The following is a 12,748-nucleotide window of genomic DNA, read 5'->3' as shown; positions in this document are numbered from 1 at the left end:
TTGTCTGCTATAACAATCAGCTTGGTTTTAAGTGAATTCCTATACACGTTTGGCGGAATACTTGGTTTCTTCTTAACCTCTTGCTCGGAAGTTCAAAGCTAGACAAAAAATTTTACACAGTTCACAGACACTTGGCGTGAACGACGTTTCGCCCCTAAGACTGCAGTGACTATGCAGAGTCGGACGTGACAGAATATTCATCGAACGCGGAAGCAAAAAAAAAAAAAAAAAAAAAAAAGGTTGTAGGTGACATCTTTGTTCTTGCCCATAGAGAGCGAGACTTTCCTTTTTACCACAATCTGAACGTAGGTGGATAGTCATACGTCCAGTTCCTGATACTATAACTCAGTAAAAACAGTTTTGGATTAGACAGGAGTCGGAAACTGTAAACCCTACCGTCTTCGGACATTTTCCTTCAGCAAGAGAAGAGGGTTTATTTGAGACCGGGTTTCTTTGCTAAGAATAGGTGTATTGTTGCTATATGTACGCGACTTTTTTCCGATCTCTGGACCACCTAATACCATCTCTTATCACAAGGCTTATGATTTAACGTGAAACTGAACTTCGGCGCACTTTACACATTTATAAATAAATTCCAAGCAGAATCTTGGGATGGAACAGCCTGAAATACCGAATATTCAGATCACTTAGCACTGAAACTTCAGTCTAAAAATATATTTTGATCAATTTTATGACATGTCGTTGCGAGTCGTGGGTAGGAGTACAAAAAGAGTTCTCGTTCTTGTAAAGAAACAGTCAGCTGAGCTATGCAAACAACACTGACGTGTCTACAGATAAACACACGAGTTACGGATCTTTGAAGAACCTGATGTACATATTAATCCGACAAATCGTAATTCATAATAAACAACACGATGAACAATTGACAAAAGTTAATAATTTTTGGTTTAACTAAACAGGGTGCTCCAAAATAAGATTTCAGGGTGTTTGAAGCAGGAAGTTTGCAGTCGGTGTGTGATCCATGTTTTCGGTTATGGCAGTGAAGCATAGATGAGTAGGCCTTCTCTATGCATTTCCATATGTCTTGTCGAGGCCATGCATTACGGTCTTCAGGATTGCACATCCACACTTGTTGTGTAGGTTTACTAAATGTTATCTACCCTCCTTCAACTACGTCGTCATCTTTTCTTTTGTTTTGGAATCCAGTAATTAATCACCTTGGTACATCTAGCATGCTGTCGCCTGACTGCATGTTTCGCCGTCATTTCCAGTTTCTTTTGCGATCCGTTTACGTTTTACTGTCGAAGGAAGTCCAATCTTGGATTCTTGTAATATCTGTAACACACATTTTAAGGTTTATTAAGGTTTATAACCAAAGATTCTTGTGTTAATTTGTGCAGTAGTACTTGCCAATCTTTGTAATACAACTACTGTGGATTACTTCATTATAACAGGCGTAGTCTGTAATAAGTAGAAGAAAGACATGAGGAACGCACTGGTCTCTCAAGAAATTGTTACACGCCTTAGAACAGAGAAAAAGGTTTTCTTTTGCTCTAGCAATCTTAACGCCGCTTGTAGAGTTGTTCCTTCTAGAATCTCCCCCACGACTAAAATCTGTCGTCTCACTTCAAGATAGAAACGTCTCCAGCTATATGAAATAGCAAGAAACATTAAAAAACTTTACATTAATTTCATTCTTTTTCTTTTATTTCATGTAGGGTGCTCTATCCGTAAAGAGCTCCTGGTAAGGTGTGCTAAAGTCTTAACAATAGAGGACATGAAACAAAATTTGTACATGACATACTGAGGTGCTGACTTCCCCAATCTGTGTGCACCGTTTAACACGGCACCAATGTTAGTGAATGTTGCAGGTGAAGTATTAGATTTCGTAGTGGTTATTCTCATATAACTCGAGAACGTGGTAGGATATGTGGAATGTGGTAACAATGAGATTCTGCGAGCTGTGTGTGGGTCTCGAGTTTCAGTGTATCATGGCTTACTGATCATGGTGTTCCGTTGCTTCCTTCGATGAGGCACAACAGTGAGCCTTTTCTTTTACATTACTTCCACCAGTCAAGTGTACCAGTTCTTGTTTCATGAATTTGAGAACCAACTGGATGACGTTGTACTGACACTTGACTGGTACCTGCAAGACCGGGTAACGTGCCTCAAGTCTAAAGCTATTATAGTTACGGTGGAATCATTTTACTGTGAAAGAGTGACTTCCAGAGCATTATGGTTCCCAAGATCACCTGACGTTACTCCATCCAGTCTTTTTTCTGTGGGGTCATCTTAATGGTAATATGTACAAAAACAAACCAAGCACCATCGACGAGTTAGGTGAAACATTCGCCGGGAAATCAAGACAGTGACGTCCAACATTCTGCCAGTAACATTTACTACAATGCAGCGCACTTGTTGTACTGTGCCACTTCCAGAACAGCTTTTAATAATGTACCTTCATTTCTCAACCATAAAGGTATGTATGTGCAAAATTGGTTTCAAATCCTCTTTATTATTATTATACAAATTTGGCCGTTAAAGACCGTGAAAACAGTTATTTCTTGCGCTTCTGGGAAGTCTTCTTTCTCTCAGTCCACACTTCTTTCATTCTTGCGCTGAAGGCGGCTTTTCTCTCTTCAGACCATTTAGTTCCACAAGTCTTCTTAATTTTCACACCGAAACCCGTGAATGAATTCAGTTTTTTTCTAAAAAGGTTTCTGTTAAATATTGTTTCCTGATCTATGTCCATTTCTTTTGGATCTCTTTCTGTGTTGATAAACCATAAATTTTTATTTTTTAGATTTGCGATGTACGAAAATATTTGTTTTGTAAGCCTATTCGGGTTCATCCTCATGATGTGAGCATAAAAGGAGCATCTTCTTTTTCTAATTTCGTCTGTAATTTTGCTGCACTTCGTATACACTTCTTTGTTGCTTTTTAGTCTGTATACAGACTTGCCTTGATCATCTCTTATTTTCCTGTGTCCAAGAATTGTCCTCACAATTCTTCTTTCACGATTTTCTATCTGTTCTGCGTATCTAAAATTTGCCAGTGTTTCTGATGCATATAGTATCTGCGGTCTAATGACAGTCTGGTAGTGTCTGAGTTTAATGTTTTTGGATATACATTTTTTTGAATACATTTCTCTGCAGTAGTGAGTTGCTGTCTCTAGTTTTTGTGTTCTAGCCCTGTAGGCTGGATGACCTTTTGCCACAGGCTGAATTAGTTCACCAAGATATTTGAAATGTTTAGATACCTGTATTTTCCCGTATTTCGTAGTTATTTTCTTTGGTGGATTTTTGATATTTGTAATGATTTCTGTATTTTCAAATGAAATTTGCAAGCCTGCTTTTTCAGCAGTTTCTTTAAGTAATTCTATTTGTTTCATTGTGTCTTTTTGTGTGTAAGCTAAACAGGCGAGATCGTCAGCGAAGGCAAAACAGTTTGTTTCAGTGGCTTTGTAGCACTTCCCTCCAATTTGGACTTTCTCAACTCCATGTTTTTGCATGAGTTTTCTCCATTCTGCTATGACTTTATCCAGAACACAGTTGAAGAGTACCGGGGACAGCGCATCTCCTTGTCTGACGCCGGTTTTGACCTCGAAATGCCGTGAAATTTCTCCTTGGAATTTTACTTTTGATGTTGTATTTGTTAATGTTTCTTTGATTATGGTGATTGTTGTTTCATCTATTTCATATTCTCGAAGTGTTTTGATGACTGTGTCCCTATCGATTGAGTCATAAGCTTTTTTGAAATCAATGAATGTTATGAAATATTTCTTGCTCCTTGTAGATAAATAGTTCATTGTTGTTTTGAGGTTAAAAATTTGTTCGGCGTAGGATCTTCCTGGTCTGAAGCCAGCTTGATATTCTCCAAGTTTTCCCTCTATAATTGGTGATACACGATTGAGCAGGGCCTTTAATAGAATTTTGTATGGGACTGGGAGAAGCGATATTCCACGATAGTTGCTAACATCCCTTTTGTCACCTTTTTTAAACAAAGGGTGAATTAGGGCAGTTTTCCAGTGACTGGGGATTTTCTTGGTTTCCCATACTTGTTCAAGTTCTTTGTGTAGTGCTTCTACTGATGTTTCTCCCCCAAGCTTGAGCATTTCTGCTGTAATTGTGTCTTCTCCACATGCTTTCCTGTTTTTGAGATTTTTGATTATGTTTGTGATTTCCTCTCGTGTCGGAGGTGTTGAATGTGTTGGTAATGTTTCTGGTTGCGTAAAACTGAGAGTCTGGATGGGCGTTTGGCAGTTTAGGAGTGTCTCAAAATATTCAGCCAGGATTTCACAGTTTTCAGTATTGTTGCTGGCGAGAGTCTTATTATTTCTCATAAAGTTTAGGCAAGGGGACTGGTATCCTCGGAGTTTCTGGTTGAATGTTTTGTACCAAGCTGCCGTGTTGCATTTCTTGAAATTCTCTTCGATTGAGTCCAGTTGTTGTTTTTCATATTGTCTCTTGGTGTTGCGAATAGTTTTCGAGGCATTCTTTCTGGCTTGCTTAAATTCATCGAAGTTGTTTTCAGTTTTATGTGAGTTCCACTTTTTCCAGGCTTTAAGTCTTTCATGCAGAACTTCATTACAGTTGCTGTCCCACCACGGGTGTCTCGGTTTGCTCTTTTTTGGAAAGGTTGTTTCTGTTGCCTCAATCAAGTTGTTCTGATATTCTTGGAGGTTTTGTGAAGGGGAGAATGTCTTTAGTTTTTTCTGAAAATCCTTGAGGTTAGAGTTGGACTTGAGGTTGTAATTTCTCAGGGTTGTAAGATCAAAATTTATTTTATTTCTGTTTTTATATTCACCGTTTCTGCTTTTCTGTTTGTTTTGTGGGATCAGTTTAGTTTTTATTTTCGTGAGATAGTGATCGGAGTCGAGGTTTAGAGATTTTCGGACACGTGTGTTCAATATTTCTTTTTCACATTTGGAGGAGATGGCAACGTGATCTATTTGAAATTCTCCGATACTCTTTATCGGAGATATCCAGGTTTTTTGTTTTCTGGGAAGATGTTTAAAACGTGTTGACATTAGCTTGAGTTTAAACTCACTTACAGAGCATAATTAACCTTTCTCCATTTTTGTTGGTTCGTTTGTGTGCGGGAAAGTTGCCGACAATATCGCGGAATTTCTTTTCTTTTCCAACCTGAGCGTTAAAATCTCCTAGAAGTATTTTTGCATTGTTTTCTGGGATTTCTAATATATGATCCTTAAGGTTTTCCCAGAATTCATCTGTTTCTTCCCTATTTTTAGCATTATTTTTGTCATTTGTGGGAGCGTGAACATTGATTAATGTGTATTTTTTATTTGCACATCGAAAAGTGAGGAAATATGTTCTCGATGATGTTGACCAAAAATGTTCGACAGAGTTCAGAATTTTTGTGTTTACAGCAAAAGCTGTGCCAAGCTGAGGGCATTTCTTCATTACAATTTTTCCAGGTTTTCCTTTAAATATTCTGAATTTGTTTGATTCAAATGTGTTTTCATCAGTGAAGCGAGTTTCTAGTAGCGCCACAATTTGTATGTCTTCCGTGTGTGACTGGTCAGTAAGGTGCTTAAGTTTTCCCACTTTGAGAAGGGAGTTTATGTTGAGAGTTGCTATGTTGAAGATTTTTCTGGGTTTAATCTTGTTGGATTTGCATGCTGTTGCAGACTCGCCAGAATCCATGGGTCTGCTTGCGTCGTTGCCGACGGTGGATTGGCCACCTGGGGTAGTTTCGTTATTGAAAGACATTTCCATCATGCGTTAAGATTGGAACTGTTGAAATTCTTCAAAGTTGGGGAGATTACTAGCGTAACCTACCAGGAATACGACTAACGTTGTTAGCGTTAGAAGGTTTTCTTGAAACAGCCGCCTCTAACATGAGGAACAGACGCTGCCCACAAGCCGCCCAATGTGGGTACAGACGCGTGCAGTTATAGATTTTTGGTTCCTCCGCTCTCTCAGCCGTTGGGAGTTAAAAATTCCTCATCCGCCTATGAGACCGTTGACCGGTTTTCACCCGTAACCCTAGGCAGGGGCCCTCACAGGGTGCTACCATCCGGAGCCAGATGGACCCAGGTTTTTTTACGAGGTTGTTACTCCTCCCCCTCCTCCTCCCTCATTACTTGTAAGATGAGGATCCGGGCTTGGGACCGGCAATGGCGGAGTTTTCAAATCCTCTTTTATTATAATTTTTACAACACGTTTACTTGTATATAAATGACATGATTGAAAATGGAATTAGGAAACGAAAAACAACAAAGGAACAAGACTACAAGAGGACCATAATGTAACAATGCTGACTAACAGACAGTAATAGTCACTTCAGAGGAAGAATTACAAAGAAACATTTTTAAATTAAATCAAATTGGCCAAAATAATAATTTTGAAATATCAATAGAAATGACAAAAGTAGTGGCATTCGAGAAAGACAATAGGTGCGCTCAAAAATAGTGACAGAAAACAATATCGTCGAGCGAATAGGTCATTTTAACTACCTGGGTTAGACATTTCTTTCTGTCATGATAAAAATGTAAAGCGTTAAACAACAAAATTCAAGGGCATCTGTGAAACAATAAAAAGAAGGTTAAAGAAAAAGACAACCAAAGAAAAGCAACTGAAATTCTATAAAACACTGTGTCTTCCAGTGCTAATTACGGATCTCAGGCTTTGATAGCAAACATGGAAAACAAAACGAATAGTGGTGTCAGAAACGAAATTCCTCAGATCAGTTAAAGTATGTACACTAGAAGATAGAATAAGAAACGAAGATAATAGAAATGAGCTTAAAATATTGCAGTAAACAAAAAAAATCGACACGTATAAGTAGAAGTGGAATCGACATAGAGGCAGAATGAAATAAGGCAGATATCCTAAAAATTTTGTAATATATACCACGATGGGTAATGAATGTCGGTCGACCCAGGAAGCGATGGAGCTGTGACATTCAAACCAGAATAGATTTCTCAGACCTAATCCACAAATGTAGATACTGGTGATGATTTTATTGATGATCTTCGCGGGACCACTAACGAGTGGGAAACCCTTTAATATTTCGATATGTGAATGAAACCCAAGCGACCTGGCCGGCCGTGTGACCGAGCGGTTCTAGGCGCTACAGTTTGGAACTGCGTGACCGCTACGATCGCAGGTTCGAATCCTGCCTCGGGCATGGATGTGTGTGATGTCCTTAGGTTAGTTAGGTTTAAGTAGTTCCAAGTTCTAGGGGACTGATGACCTTAGAAGTTAAGTCCCACAGTGCTCAGAGCCATTTTTGAACCAAGCGACCTGGCACAGTAATTCACACATCGTTGTTTGGATAATTCGTGGTTTTCGTAGATCCTTCAGGTGAATGTTGGCATAAATCTTTGAATATAATTACGTTAGACGTCGTTGAGCATAAATCCTAATGTTCCGTCTCAATAAAGCAGAAGTCGTATCGTTAACCTCCACAACTGTAATCACATAAAATACAACGAATTAAACTAAAATTGCGCTAACATCTACGGAAACTGCAACAAACTGAAAGAATACTCAGGGTAAAAATCAAAGGAAATGTATTAAATAGCGTTACAAAAGTAAGCGATTAAGTAAAGAACGTTTTCTGTCGTAATAAAGAGTAGTCTGTGTCTGTTTATTCACTAATAAAATCACGTAAAACTTCAACAGAAATTACCATTTTGGGCTATCTTCAGACTGTACAGAAAAAGCAATTGGTTACTCACGAGGAACATTGACGAAACCACAGTGTCCATGAAAAACGCTAATAAAATCAATTTCAACGGCAATATGCTATTCTCGGTGTTTCCCAGATGTCTAACAAGCTGCCACATTGTCGAGAATAAAACAATGACCTGAATATAGAATAAATTTCCTTTACTTTACGTCTGTGGCCACAAACTTGTCAACAGAGTACCGGTTTCGGTCTGTAATTTCCATCTTTAGATCTGTTTCATAAAAACAACGCCACTATGGGTGCAGTACATTAGGACAGTGTTTTTATAAAACAGACCTGAAGATGGTCATTATAGACCGAAACCCGTAATCTGTTAACAAAAAGTTTGTGACCATGGACGTAAAGTAAAGGAAATTTTTTGTCAGGTGTGCCGGAATGCTAGTTTCTGTTAAAATCTGTGTGTCATTGTCCCAGCGGACCGACCATTTCTTTTGGCCATATCTTCTTCCCCGTAGCCCTAAAATCCGCCTCCTCCCGTGACCTAGGTGTCGTGTCACTCTGTACATTCTGACAGGAGGAATGGAATGCTACAGGAAATAATTCATAGCGTTACATGGCTCGGGAACATGACCATTTGTGAGATTAACTAGTAAATTAATCTGGCGTTTATTGGCCACGCTGTAGGCAACCAAGACAACCTTAGCTCAGTATTTTAGATGCAAGTAAATTAATCTGTGTAAGTTAGCTGCCGACATATTACGTACGTATAAAGAAACATACGCTGTGACTTATTTGGATTTTATCAAGAACCATTCCGACAATACAAATTATCGACTAACCAATTAACTAGAGGCATATTATACGCATATGCACAGCTGGAAGATAATGCAGTATCCTCAAGGACAAGGTAATTTTATTGTCAAGTGAGGTGACATTTAGTACATCATTGTAGGAGTATGTGGTAACAAATTCAAACCAAAGAAAATATACAAGGGTCACTCCAAAAGGAAAGCACACAATTTTTTTTTAAATCCATCTTTTATTCAACATGTTTGAAAGTTTTACAGTGTGTAGATACATCCTTTAGGAACAATATTTTCGTTTCTCCACATAATTTCCATCCCTCTCAACTGCCTTACATTTTGGGACCAGCGCCTGTATACCCGCATGGTAAAATTCTGGACCAACCTATTGGAGCCACTGTTTGGCAGCGTGCACAAGTGAGTCATCATCTTCAAACCTTGGTCCACGAAGAGAGTCTTTCAGTTTCCGAAAGAGATGATAGTCACATGGAGCCAGGTCTGGACTGTAAGGCGGGTGTTTCACTGTTGTCCATCCGAGTTTTGTGATCGTTTCCATGGTTTTTTGACTGACATGTGGCCGTGAATTGTCGTGCAACAGCAAAACATCCTGCTTTTGCCGATGTGGTCGAACACGACTCAGTCGAGCTTAAAGTTTCTTCAGTGTCGTCACATATGCATCAGAATTTATGGCGGTTCCTCTTGGCATGATGTCCACAAACAAGAGTCCTTCGGAATCGAAAAATAGCACTTGCAACCTTCATCCTCAATTGTTTGCAGGATGTGTCTCAATTTCTGTCTCCTGCTACAGTTTTTATCTCTTACAGCAGTGGCAGCTGTTGGGCGAAGGCAACGAATGCTGGGCCTCCTTATTTTTCTGTGTTAGTAGTGGTACTAGTCGTAGCAGCAATAATTTTTTTTTTACTATAACCCTTTACTCACTTTAGAATTATATTAATACCTTCAGCTGCTGACAGGCGTTGATATATATCAACGGGGGCAGGTGAAAATATGTGCCCCGACCGCGACACGAACCTGGGATCTCCTGCTTACATGGCAGACGCTCTATCCATCTGAGCCACCAAGAGCACAGAGAATAGTGCGACTGCAGGGACTATCTCGCGCACGCCTCCCGTGAGACCCACATTCTCACCTTGTATGTCCACACACTAGATTTGTAGTGTCCCATCCCAACACACTCATTACTCGTGGAAGACATTCTTACCAAGTCCCGTAACAGTTCGAGTAATATGTGTGCATCCACACAGAAGAAGGAGGTCATAGCCGGTATTACCAGAACTATATACTTATATATTTATCCATATATTTACTCACTTTTTTCACAGAGAGCGAAAGACGTTAGGCGGTTTTATTTTTTCTAAACCGCCAGCACTAGATAGCAAGTCAAAGTGAGAAGTTATGCCCCAATCTTAGGTAGCCGGAGGCGCAAAGCTAATGGTGAGGAGGCCAGACACATGGCGGGCCACCTGAAAACGCTCTGTTGCCCTGGTAACCTGTCACTACTAGGAACGGAAGAGGGGGTACAGGCTATCGTAGCAGTGTTGCCGTGCGCTTCAGTGGCACAAGAGGCTAACAGCTGTGGTGCAGCCTCTCTAGGTTACTCTTATGTTCGTTGAATATGGAGAGTTAAGCGTCCTGCGAACGAAAGTCCGTGAAATTGCCACCCCGCCAAGCCATTTTTACTCATTGTTTTGTACATCGTTTAAATTTAGTTTTGCAACAGAGACTTTCTTGTATGAACGATTTTTTTTCTCCAAGCTTCAGAGCATTCCTGCTCTCTTCCACCAGTCTTGCAAACAATCAGCAATTCTCGACACTCTTGTTGGTAAAACATTCCTTCAAACAGTGAAACGAGATGGAACTGTGATGCCAGAATAATGTCTGCCATTCACGAAAATGTCTAGGACCAGCTGAAGTTTTAAATGAAATAATCGAAAGTCCAGACTCAAACGCAATGACTACAAGAGAAGCATATGGTTTCAACTATAGTCCGCTAGACTTTGACTTTGATTTTCTTCTCTGTGTTTTTCAAAGCATGTGTTTTTTTAAAACTGAACTGGCTTTCAACATTGCGAAGAAAAAACAATGATACACAGTTATGCTGTCTAGAATGCCCAGCTTACATGAGAAACATCAGAAATAAAGGTAAACTGATCGACTTTTTAAATTCCATTCACAACCTGAAGCTTCCACGAGCTGGAATTATGGATGAATGCATTTGCAATTTTTTGATGTCAAAATAAAAACAGGTGTTCTTCGAGGTACTGGATAATATTGTAACACAGATGGAAACAAGATTTTCACATCGTGATAAACTCCTCCTCCTTCAGTTAGCCTAAGCTACTAAGTTCGCCATTTATGCTCAGCATTTCCTTGTAGGCGGTTTGGATCCATTATAGTGCTTCCTCCAATCAGCCGCAGTTATGCGTACAATTAGAGACTGTATTTTCTTCTCAGCATTAAGAAACATTTCACTCTGGCAGTTTGGGAGAAGTTATCAAAAGAATGGTACATAATTAGAGGGACTAAAGTCAACCAGAAGGTTTAAAACTATTTTGTATACTTGCCACCATTCGTGGAACATGACCGGCCGCTGTGACCGAGCGGTTCTAGGCGCTTCAGTCCGGAACCACGGTGCTTCTACGGTCGCAGGTTCTAATCCTGCCTCGGGCATGGATATGTGTGATGTCCTTAGGTTAGGTTTAAGTATTTCTAAGTCTAGGGGACTGATGACCTCAGATGTTAAGTCCCATAGTGCTTAGAGCCATTTGAACCATTTTTTCTTGCAACATGGGTTTCAACTGAAGGGAGTTTTTCTTGTCTGAAATGAGTAAAAACGTATTTCAGGTACAGTATGTCCCAGGACCACTTATCAGCTCCTGCTCACACCTCAGTTGAAAAACCAGTACTGCAAATATTTGAAAGACACACGGTACGAGGCTGTCATCGGAAGATTCTGGAAGAAGAAGGATCGCCGAATTAACTTGTTTTACAAGAACAAACTTCAGACACCCAATCTACCAGTCCGTTTGTAAGTAAAATGAGAGGCATAACTGTTGTTGTTGTTACATTTTTATTATTGTTATTGTCATTATTATTATTATTAGTAGTAGTAGTAACAAGAGTAGTAGTAGTAGTAGGTAGTGGTGGTGTTTAGGAACGCTAGATACGTGTGGGTTAAAATGTAAGGAAAGGGGATTTCCCAATACGTTTCCCGGCCTTCCCGGAATTTAGGTCTATGATCCGCCACTGCCCTACAGCTGTATCCAGTACCATGGAAGTTATTCCCTGATGTCCTAACACATGTCCTACTATTCTCTCCCTTCTTGTCAGTTTCCCATATATTCCTTTCCTCGCCAATTCTCGAGAGAACCTCCTCTTTCCTTAGCTTACCAGTCCACCAAATTTTCAAAATTCTTCTGTAGCACCAATCTGAAATTCTTCGATTCTCGTCTTTCCCGGTTTTCCTACAGTCCAGTGCTGCGCACGATACGTACATTCTCAGAAATTTCTACCTCAAATTACGGCCTGTGTTTGATACTAGTAGACTTCTCCTGGCTAGGAATGCCCTTTTTGCCAATGATAGTCTGCTTTTCATGTCCTCCTTGCTCCAATCGTCATGGGTTACTTTGCTGCCGAGGTAGCAGAACTCCTTAACTTCATCCGCTTCGTGATCATCAATCCTGATATTAAGTTTCTCACTGCTCTAATTTTTACTACTTCTCGTTACTTTCGTCTTTCTTGGATTTACTCTCAATCCATATTCTGTACACATTAGACTGTGCATTCCGTTCAGCAGACCCAGTAATTCTTCTTGACTTTCACTGGGGACAGTAATGTCATCACCGAATCTTATCATTAATAACCTTTAACCGTGAATTTTAATTCCACTCTTGAACCTATCTTTTATTTCTGTTATTGTTTCTTTGCTGCATAGGTTGAAATGTAGGGGCGGAAGACATCCTTGTCTTACGCCCTTCTTATCCGAGCATTTCGTTCTTGGTCTTCCACTCTTATTGCTCTCTCCTGCCTCTTGTACATTTTGTGTAATTCCCGTATTCCCCTATAGCTCACGCCCATTTTCCTCAGCACATTGCGCAGTTTGACATTGTAGAACGCCTTCTCGAGATCGACAGATCCTACGAGTGTGTATTTATTTTTCTTTAGTCTTGCTTCCATTATAACCGCAACGTCAGATCTACCTCTCTGGCGCTTTTATCTTTTCTAAATCCAAATTGATCGTAATGTAAAACATCATCGGTTTTCCATTCTTCTATGTAGTATTCATGTCAGCAAGCTGGATACATGAG

Source organism: Schistocerca piceifrons, chromosome 5 (assembly GCF_021461385.2).
Source record: "Schistocerca piceifrons isolate TAMUIC-IGC-003096 chromosome 5, iqSchPice1.1, whole genome shotgun sequence".
Taxonomy (NCBI): domain Eukaryota; kingdom Metazoa; phylum Arthropoda; class Insecta; order Orthoptera; family Acrididae; genus Schistocerca; species Schistocerca piceifrons.
Note: the sequence above shows the minus strand (reverse complement) of the source record.